Consider the following 11,678-nt stretch of genomic DNA (forward strand, 5'->3'; position numbering starts at 1 on the left):
TAAAATTACAACCTTGATGCATTTTATATATGTATTTTCTTGAATGCTAGGGATGTATTTTGTGACTGTATTTCTCAAAAGAAAATTGCCATCTTCCTGAAAGACATATACATATCTGGGCACAGATTCTGGGCGGATGAACAATCAGCACTTTGTTTTAAAATAAAATTAAATTAGCTATGTAAGTCTCAGACATATGCAAACTCTAAATTGGAAAAGAAAAATATTATTATACATTGTGAATTGTGTTACTCAAAAGGAAGGTCTTGGCAATAATCCATCATGAGACTCTCAAACAAATCAAGATTTTATTTAATAACACATGTATACATGTATAGATATTTCAAATTATAAAATAGTACTTTGGCTTTAAGTATGGAAAACTTCCCAAACTATCCAATGATGAAAGGTCATTCACAGTTGGTATTATGTTTAGAATTATCGTTAAATATTTAACAATCAACAGTTTTAAAATACCTGATAAAGTATAGATTAACAACCATGTACCTTATCACTTATCAAACAGATGTACAATTTTTTGGCAACGACACAGAATTTGTGTTCCACCATATTGCTTTTTCGCAGGACTTATTTTCTTCTTACAATTTCACTGCTAAGTTTTCTTTTTTACCCTCCTTCTATAGACTTTTTGTGTTATTGTCCAGAAAAGTAATAAGTAATGGAGTAAGGCTTTTGTTGGGAGGCAACAGTTGGCAAGTCTGCCAGTTTCAACAAGAAATTCTGCCAATTTTAGCCAGTTTGGCCATTTGGGGAAATGCTTCAAAATTTTGTGTTAAAATATTGAGCAACCTTCTCATGTACCCTAGTTTGAAAGGTCACTCTTTAGAATTCAGTGAAACCTAACACTAAATATATTACAGAGGCATCTTTGCTAATTTATTTTTCTTAAAAAAAAATGAAGGGATAAATATTAGGTTGACCTAAGAATAATAAAATGATAATTAGTTTCTGAATATTTTCTTTTTGGCAATGTGTAGTGATTCTAATATCTCCAGAATTTCAGCTCGAGAGTCTATATATACTGCATAGAAAATCACATAAAGTCTCTACGCAGTTTTTTGTGGAGACTAATATAATGAAAAATTTTCATTCATATAATCATTTAAAAATTATTAAGTTTATTGGGGTAACATTGGTTAATAAAATTATATAGGTTTCATGTGTACAATTCTATAATACATCATCTGTATATTATGGTGTGTTCACCACCCAAAGTCAAGTCTCCTTCCATCACCATTTATCCCCTTTTTACCTTCTTTGCTTCCCTCCCCAACCCCAACCCTCTGGTAATCACCACGCTGTTGTTTGTGTCTGTGAGTTTTTCTTTTTTGCTTAATTGCTTTACCTCTTTCACCTGGCCCCACAAATCTCCTCCCTCCTAACAGTTGTCAGTCTGTTTTCTGTATCTATGATCCTGTTTTTATTTTGTTTGTTAGTTTATTTTGTCCATTAGATTCCAAAAATAAATGGAATCATATGGTATTTTTTTTCCCCTTGACCGGCTTATTTCATTTAGCATAATGCTCTCCAGGTTCATCCATGCTGTCCCAGAAGGGAAGATTTCCTTCTTTTACATGGCAGAGTAGCATTCAATTACGTATACGTACCCCAGTGTTTTCCACTGATGTGTGCTCGCACTGCTCCCAAATCTGGGCTATGGTAAGTGACACTGCAGTGAACACAGGGGTTGCACATATTCTTTCTAATCAGTGTTTTGGGTTTTTTGGATATATTCCAGGAAATGGAATTGCTAAATTTTAAGCATTTGCCAATTGCAGACATTTATCTAGGTCCTAAGGATGTATTAGTGGGGAAAAAATAAAAATGAAAACCAGGCAGAAATACTTGTACTTGTAGAGCTTACATGTTAGTGGTATGGAGAGAAAATTAAAAATAACATAGAAAATACATCAATTATACTAAGAGGTTTGTTGCAAGGTGATTGTTGTTATAGGAAAAAGTTAGGACAAACTAAAAAAGCTGAGTCTGAGTAAGATGATTGTGATGGTGTAGGTATAGGTTTTTAAAAAGTGATTAGGATAAGCCCCATGGAAAAGTTGGTATCTCAGTAAAGCCTACAGGGAAGTGAGGGACTCAGGCAGATGGATATCTGAGGGAAGAGCATTCTCCATGCTCATTAAAAATACCCCACAGACAATTTTAAATCCTCTTTTAGATAATATGCTTTCCTTTAAACTTCTGCCAATTGGCATTAGAAGTACTACTAAAAAGTAAACTTGTCTGCAGGTGAAAGATGCGATAAAAAGAAGAGACACTAAAGCTGGCATCCTGGAATCATGAGCCAACAAATAAGAAAGATTATCATTTTTTTCATGTTCAGGTGCTATAACGATCGATATGTAATGAAGAGTAGGAGAAGAAGATATGACAAATTTATAGTTACTCAGATGATTTATTCAAATAAATGTTTCCTCATTAACTTCTATTATGTTCTATATCAATAAAGTAACATGATACACATTGATCTTTTTTGTTTATTACAATTTAATTTAATGCCAATGAGTTATTCAAATTGGAGTTGATATACTGTGATAGCTCTCCAGATAAGAAAGCTAAAAATTGTATTTAGAGACTTTTCCTTCCATGATTATAACATTATGCAATTATGTCTGGAAGATAAACATACACCAGGATGTAGGACAATACTTGAAGTCTAAACAAATTTGAGTAATTAAGAGCAAAGTATTGTCTAAGTGCAACAATCTAACTTTTTTTAAGCGCATGCTATTTCTAGACTTACATCACAGACTTAATGAAAACCTTTGAGGACACACTGAACTGGAGTCTCCTGTTTCTAAGTTAAGAATCCACTAGACATATTTAGCTTATTCAGGCCTTTAGCTTCGGAAACTACACATAATGTTATAAGTTTTGAACATGTAGTCTTTTATGATGCATTTGGTACTAGAATTGAGATAGTTGAGAATTTATAATCTCGAAAGTGCAGAATTTTATGGTTACTGGTGTCGTGGCGGTTGAGAACTCGGTAAACAAACAGCTTTCAGGTTAATCTGAAACATTGCACAGTTAGTGGATTTTTCAAGGATGTTTGAGTTATTCAAAAACTCAAATATAAACTCTGTTAAATTTGATATTTTTATTTGCAAGAAAGTATGCTGGAATCTGGTCATTAAATATGCACATATATTAGTTTTATGATCAAAAGACTTTGCAAGTCTTTAAAAAAAGTTTTGGGCTGATAACATGGAATGCAGAAAAGGAAATTTTTTGGAAAATGTGTAATTAGGGAAATTAACTATTGTGAATAATTCAATTGGGTAAACATTAACAATATTTAGGAAAATTGTTATATGGATTTCACTCTAGTCGGCTTGTTTTAGATGTTAATACTTGCTCACATCTCATTTGAAGACCTTTCTCTTCAAATTAATAAAAGCAAACATTCTGCAAAGTTTTATTCTTAAGAATATTACTTTATTAACCACATTTTTGTGTCTTGAAAAATATTTGATACGCAGGTATGACATCGTTGGTAGATTTAGGGGCAAGGAGTTCTTTCTCTTAAATCATGGAAGGTCAAATGTGGTGGGTCAATATCTTCATTTGACTTTGCATAACGTCAGCAATAGAAGGTCTAAGGTGTATAATATATGCAATAGCACAACAGAGTAGTTAGGTTTAGGGTCACAGTAGACATAGTTAAAACCAGAGCTTTTTCAATGATAATTGTTTGTCTTTGGGCACACCATGTAATTCTCTGAGCTTAATGTGTAAAAGAATGAAAAAATGGTTCTGTTTAATATACATTTTTAACTTGTTAGAATGAAGAAACTTTTTAAGTACTCAAGTTTTATAGAAATTGTGATTAACAACATTAGTTTCATTAGGTTCCGGAATATATTCCATGATGACAAAAGTGTGACCACTCTAAAAGCTTTAGTTACAAACCACACTTGTTCACTTTCCCTGTCTTTTGCAGAGGTTGTATTCTGATTGTCTTTATGTTGATTGTGGAATGAGTTTTTTGCATAGAAATATGTTACATCTTCAGCACTGCTTACAAAAGGTTTATGATAAGCACTATAAATTGTCGAACACCTACTAAGTCTCAAGTGCTGGGCTAAACATTTCCCATGAATTGTTGCATGCACTCCTCTCAAAACCTTATAAAACATTTGGATTATCGCTACCATTTTACAGATGAGAAAAGGGAACTAACAAGTGGTAAATCTGGGCTCTTATGTAGATAACCTGAGTCCAAAGTCCATTAAGTTGTACTTAATATAGCTCATATTTTAACTATGGTTTTCTTTATTTTTAATTTTTTTTGCAATTGATAAGAAAGTAGGAAAAAATAATTTCTTGCTGAGCACACAATCTCATGGATTAACCAGGAAACCTAAGATTATTTACTTTACCATTGTTTCAATACAATGGGACATTCTACAGTTGAACCTAAGGTTGTGGGAACAGCATCTATTCACACTAGGGATGACTAGAGCAGCCACCAATTGGAAAAGGAAGCTGAGTGGTTAGGAGCATGAGCTCTGGGGCCAGATGGCTAGGATTCAAGTCCTGGCTCTGCCACTTTAGCTATGAGATCTTGGACATGTTACTTAGGATCTCTGTGCCTCAGTTTTGGAGTTTCTTATCTGCAAACAAATATAACAATACCCTTAGGGCTTTGGGGAAGATTAAGTGAGTTTATACCTTAGGGATTAATAATGGACATGGCACATGGCAAACCCTCCACACTAAATAATCTTAGCAGTAGCAAGCCATGCTTTAAAAGGGGTTCTTTTGTACGAGTACAGTGTGGAAAAATTTACCCACTGCTAACTTTGGGAGAGAGTGTTATAGCAGGGAAGGCAGACTCTCCTGTTTGAGGTAAAAAAAAAAAAAAAGAAAGAAAAAAAAAAATATATATATTTGTCCCTCAGATCTCAGAGATATGTACCCAGCAATGTATCCACCATCTAATAATATTAAGGACCATGGGGTAAAGCTGAGGATAAATATATATATTTACCCAAATAAACTTGACAAGTTCCAAGATAGTTTAGTTAGTGAACTGGGAGTGTAAGGAAATTGTGTTTCACACATCAAAAATGTAGCAATGTCCTTACTACCTATGACATGAAGGCTGTCTGTCTGTCTAAGGTGTGCTCCACTCCAGGCAACTGCTCCAAACAACGGTACCTAAATTTATAATACAAATGCATGTTTTAATTTGCCTTAGCTAATAAAGCACATTGTCGTGTTTTTCAAGAAGATTTAAAACCAAAAGGTTTCATCAAAGGCAAATTTTTAAAGAAGACATATGTGTTGTAGATTGGTTAATAAAAATATGGAAATGTGTTACTCTGATACAGGTTTCCATTATCTAAGTAAAAACAAGTCTCTTAATTTGCTTCACACTTGAAAGTAACTATGGAATTCACATCCACCCCCCAAAAAAATCACAGTTTTATATTGACATTTTTTTTTATTTAGGGAGCGAGAGATGAAGGAGAGAGAAACATCAGTTTGCTCTTCCACTTACTCAGGCAGGCATTGGTAGATACTGTTATGTGTCCTGACCGGGAAGCACGCAGCCTTGGCTATGGGGACAGTGCTCTAACCAGCGGAACTACCCAACCAGGGCCTTGACAACACTTTTTCCCCATAGTTGTCATCCTCCTTATTTTCTCTTATGACATTATATATTTTTCTCCAGTACTGAACCAAAGTTCCAATTTCCCCTTTAAAGTATCCTGGGGAAGGGATGAGAAATGAATTTTTATGTACAAACCTGACTTATCAGGTTAATTAATGGACATAGGTTCAAATTAATTCTTATTTTTTAAATTTAAGAAATCAGTAATTGGAGATAAGACAAATTTACTTTGGCTTTGATTGATGAGACCACACCTGTGTGCTCATGGGTATGTGAATGACCCTCCATGTGACGGCACTGTAGGGAGAGGGGTGCCCTTACAAGTCACCTAGTTGTGACTTAGCTATATCGCTACTACTTAATACATTTAATGACACACTCAGAAGTTACTATGGTTTCATGAGAAACACATGAGCTCAGGTTAACCTAAAAGTAACAGAGAAATAAGTGGAAATTCATGCAAAATGTTATGCTACATTTTTTTAATTAAACATGTTTCATGTTAACAGAAATAAAATTTCTCTGAAAATTAGGCTCCATCCAATAACCCCCATAAAGCACAGAGCTGTAGCATCAACACCGCAGGGGTTGTTTATTTACTTAGATTTATGGTGGGTTGAGATGAGATTTTTCTCCTTTTAATTTCAATAAGGTAAAATATAGCATACATTCATTTTAAACACTATAGCGACCACTTTGAAAACAATAATATGTTGGTGAGTTAGTTTCACATAATACTGTTTCTTTCAAGTAGGCAGAATAATTTAAGGAAGAATCATGTCCTACAAAATATTTGCAAATTAACATCTAAAAAAATAAGAGTAGTATTGTAATATACATGAACCTAAACTCAGTTCACAGCAAGTGACTCTAATTTATTTTTTAATAATAAAGACTTTTATTGTGTTTTTTAAATTAATTTCTTGTTTTTATACAATAAATTCAAATTAAAAAATTAATTTGATTTTGAGATTTCTCAAATATGGGAAAATGCAGGGATTATTTGATTTAATGAACAATATTATAATCTTAATTTGACATAAAAATAACCTGGATTATTGAAGACTTTTCTGTTTAAATTGCAACTGAAATACGATGCACAAAATATTCTCTATTCCTTAAATGGATTTTGTTGATATAATTGTCACATTTAATTCATAGGTTCTTTTTTCTTAAATCATGCTAACTCGATACTTATATTCCAAATTTTACAACTAAGTGTGTTCTACTTATTATTTCTTCGATTTTTTACTTTAAGGCTATGTATCTTCAAAATTATAACCCAACTTACAAGTAGGTAAACTAAAATTAAGGTGTGAGAACTATCCAGATACTGAGTTACATATTTGCTATTGATGAAAGAATTTCGGCAGGAATGGTTTTCTATGGGAATAAAATAGAAAAAGGATTGAGATAGTTGGTTAGTATGCAGATCTGATCTTGTATTTCTGGTAAATATTTATTTTATACCTAATTGCATTAGGACATTTTCTGACATTAAATAAGAGGATTTGTTGAATCATTTAATAGTGCAGTGTGTTAGACATTCTTTGGTGGAAAAGAGAGCTTCCCTGAGAGATTATAAACATTTCTAGTGCATACATAGACTTCAAAACCAGACACAGACAAGTGTTTTAAATGGTTGTGCACAGGTTTTGCATTTTAAGTGTGTTCTCTGACATTCTAAGGGAGTCAAGAAAAAAGAGGAGCTACAAAATTGACCCTCTGAGAGTTTTTCTTAACATCTTTGCAACCATACAGCTTATGTTTGTGGGTTAAAAGCCTCTCTGAATCTTAAACAAAGATAAGGAACAAAGCCAAAGACTTCCAACAATATTCTTTGAATATATTTGTTTTCTGAAAAGATGACAGCATAACCATTATATCTCTAAAAACAATTAGTTTTTAAAGCTGTATTCAAATTCATAGAGCATGAAGTAAGTTTTGTTTAGTGAATACATATGCTAATAATTTAAAAATATTTTGCTAATTTTTCTATGAAGTTCTAGAACAACCCTTAAATATTAGTTACTGATTTTAACCATGTAGAAAAAAACTGAAAGCAAATTATGATCTAGAAATATATAATGATGTATTAACTAAAGTCTCATGAGTTTTTACGTGCTTATCAAAGAACTTTTCCACATTAACACAAAGCACATAAGGTAATCGTTTTAGTCATAATATTATTTTTTAACTGAAATTAAAAGTTCTGTTATGCTTGAAAAAATAATGGAAAAAATGATTTTCATAACTTTGCTAAGGTGTTGACTCCATTTAAACCTCATTATATTTACGCATCACCTGTGAGTAAAATATATATACCTTGGTCATTCTTTAACATAATTTTAAAATTATAGGGAGTGGGTGATGAGGTGGGGGGTTTAAGAAGTACAAATAGTTACAGAGTAGCCATGGGGATGTAAAGTACAGTATAGGAAATGGAGTAGCCAAAGAACTTATATGCATGACCCCAGACATGAACAATGGTGTGGGGTTTGCCTAAAGGAGTGGGGTTGCTGGGCACAAGGGGTAAAATTGAGACAGCTGTAATAGCATAATCAGTAAAATATAATTTAAAAAAATTACAGGCCCAGTTTTAATATTTTTATTTTACTGTTCTGTTTTTTCAAAACATATTGTAAACATTTAGATATTTTAACTAATAAGAATAACATGTTAGCATATGCTAAACATATTTTTTAAAAGACCTTGTAGTAATAACCAAAGCATATTTCTTGAAGATATTTGAATATTGCAGGTAAAACATAATTTAGCTCACATTATTCACATAATTTCTCAACTCTGTCTCATTTTACCTATTTAGAACTGGCCTTACGCTCTGTGCTTGGTTTTGTGATGCTACAGGTTAATATCATCTAGAAAAATAAATTAATTCTTTATGGTTTGAAAGCATACTTTGATGCTCTCACATTCTCTTATCAATGAAAAAGCAAACAATATAATAGTGTGAATTTTTACTTCATGCTTTCAAACATTTGAAATGTTTATTTCAAATACTATTTTCTCAAGTAATAAGTCTTTGCCTAATGACTGTCAATATTCATTGCCTAGTGCTTTACAACAGTATTTTTTAAAAATAAAGATGACAATATTATTAATACAATTATAAAAATTTAATTATGCAAGGAAATTATAGGGTTTGGTTAGCAATTAAAAGAATTTAGAGAAGTTTGGGGAGTTCCAAACTCGATATTAACATAGTACCTTCTTCTAAGAAAATAACCTAAATTAAAAATAATGTGTTTTAATTTTTGTTACTAATGCATGGCATTGGGTTAGCCATTTAATGTGTTCTTTCCATATCCTCTTCTAATTTTCTAATGGCTATTTACAAGGTCACATTCTAAAAACCCTTTTTCCATTTCTAGCCATGTGTCAGGGAACTCAATACAATTAATAATACAAGGGAGACAGGAAATCAGCCGCAGTTGTTTAAAAGAATCAGAAAAATAAGACTGAACTGAAGTTTACATTATTTGGAGAAATGTGCGGGCGGGGGGGGTGGAATGAACATAAAATTACCAAGGACTTACTCAGACAGTGAGTTTGCAGCCTACCACTAACGTGCTGGATCCTGGGTGATTAAGCACAGGGTTTCTGCACTGCAGGACATCTTGCAGAGTGTGATCTCATTTAGGTAAGGAAGTGTATGCTCATTACATCAGCCAACGTAATTGAACCCGAACCTGACACCTACTTTTTATTAAGCAACAACTTTATGATATCTCTATACCAACAATATATTAAGTAGATTCTATAGCTTTTTAGCATCCAGGACAGCTGTGCTATGGAAAGAAGCATTAACAGATGTTTTATCTCTACATTTCAGTAATATCTATCCTGAAGACTCTTTCTTTAAAAATGCAAACTTTAATTTCTGTTTATTAATCGGATACACTCATTTGGAAAACGTTTGCTACTTTCCTTTATCCGCAGTTGGTTACCTCACCATCACACTCTCCCCTCAAAAACTGGCAGAAGGTCACCAGACAAATTGCAGGAACCCATTCTCTTAGCTAAAGACATTTGAAACTAGAGTTGACATAGAAAGCTGAGCATTTTCTCAACCCCAGCTGCTTTTTTCCTTTGTAGTCCACCCCACTATCCAACACAGCAGAAGCAGTTCAGGCTTAGCAAAAGAGTACTTTAAACACATCTGGCAAAAATGAACAATGAACATTCCATTAGTCCAATAGTTGGAGATAAATAGAGGTAAAAGAAATACAGGAGGCAAGTATAATAAACCCAAAGCAATTACTTTCCTTTGAATTCTTCCTTATGTTCAATGACAGAGTGAGCCTCTGAGACCCCAAAAGGAGTTATTCTTTCACCCCTTTCTTAGAATACTGATTATATGGAAAGTTTAAAGGTACTTCCTGAGGGGAAAACTATTTTCCAGCTGTTAAAATTCAAGCTTAGCTATTAGGTAGGGCTAATTTTGAAAGGCATTGTTCCCTGAATAAGATATTTCTTTAGAAGTATGATTTTTAATCCACCTAGATTTTTATTACTTGCTAAATTTATTTTCTGGACTATCACTATACATGACACTGTCTAATAGTAAAACTATTTTGTCTACATTTTGGGGTAATATACTGTGGTTTCTTTAATGTGAAATAAATGAGAATATGTGTCAACATCATTTCAATGTCACTGAATTCTACAGTAGAAACATGGCCAAATTGCACGAGAATACTACTCAGAATAAATGTACTTATTTTGAAGAATGCACTTACCCCCAGCTCAGCTCCTAAGGCAATTCTTGCTGAAGTCTTCTTAGGAGGGAATTTGATCTGAGATTCCACAGAAGAGATTTACCCCCAGGCAAGGTGGGGAAGCCTGAAAGCCTTGCAATGGGATCCTGCAGGCAGCGTGAGGTCCAGTCAGCAGAGCTGGAGGATCCTAAAGCAGGAGGTGACACTGTCTGCTGGAGAGAAAGGGTTGCTCTGAGTGGATTGGAAGTGTTGTCACATTGTGAGTGCTCACAGCAGAAGGGGAACATCAGAGCTTCCTGTTACATCACTCTGACCCCGCCTGCAGTTAGTGTTGGGTTACTTTCTTTCTCAAATCACACACCTCAGGAGAGCAGCACTCCTTTCTTATTCTGAGACAAGAGCAAGAAGCAGCCTGATCAGACAGAGATCATATGCTGTATGAATACACTGTTAGCAGCAAAAACTGGCTGGATTTCACCTTGACTGTTAGAACTTGTCAAACAGAGCCGCCTGTGATTTGAAGGGATTCTGAATGTAATTTTCTGTTCAGAATTAAAAGTTAGGGGAGTGTGTGTGTGTGTGTGTGTGTGTTGAATTATACTTTACAATGTATCCAAAGAAGTTATTTTCTTCATATGTGAACGCAGAAAAATATTAACTACATCCATCATCATTCATTCTCTGATCCAACTCTTATTAATTTGGAGCTTTGATACTAAGGGCTATTCCAGGATCAGTTTTCCACAAAAAATTGAAGAAACTTTATTCTGTAGATTTTTAAACATGTTTTGTTTCCTTTTGACATTAGTATGTGTGTGTTTTTCATAAACAACACCACTGTGTGTGTACATGTACATGTGTAGAATTATTTTTCACTGTATGTGTATTAGAGAAAATATACTTGAAAACATATTCATAAATTTAAATAAATTGCACATATATTTAAAATCTGATGTATCATTTATAAAATTAAAAACTATTTTATAATACAACATTTATACCTCAAAGAGCCTTAACAAAAATGCATTTAATTTATATACATGATATTACAAAACAAAGTTTGTAACACGGAATTTTTTCAAAAGCTTCACCTCAAAAGATCATTTTTTCATATTTGTTTAATAAATCATTGGAGAAGAATGTTTTAAATTTGAAATGTGCTTGTCTTTTGATAATATGGTAAGTGGGTGAAGATGCACAGTAATCATCATTCCTAGAACCTAAGCAGCATTAAAAACTGCTTAATTGATCTGAGCTTCAAATTTCTTATCTGTAACCTA

General features: G+C 33.2%; 1 protein-coding gene across 6 annotated transcripts in view; it reads right to left on the reverse strand.

Annotated features, from left to right (window-relative positions):
• Positions 1-10,675, reverse strand: part of CALCRL (calcitonin receptor like receptor) — an 82,816-nt gene extending 72,141 nt beyond the window's left edge. For 4 of the 6 annotated variants that reach the window (XM_053918840.1, XM_053918839.2, XM_053918838.1 and 1 more), the window contains exon 1: positions 10,420-10,674. The gene's annotated coding sequence lies outside the window, so the exon portion shown is untranslated. Of the gene's footprint in view, positions 1-10,419 lie in introns of all 6 variants that reach the window. The other 2 variants (XM_053918842.2, XM_053918841.2) reach the window with 1 other exon arrangement.
• Between the last annotated feature and the right edge of the window lie 1,003 nt (positions 10,676-11,678).

Source organism: Desmodus rotundus, chromosome 2 (assembly GCF_022682495.2).
Source record: "Desmodus rotundus isolate HL8 chromosome 2, HLdesRot8A.1, whole genome shotgun sequence".
Classification (NCBI taxonomy): domain Eukaryota; kingdom Metazoa; phylum Chordata; class Mammalia; order Chiroptera; family Phyllostomidae; genus Desmodus; species Desmodus rotundus.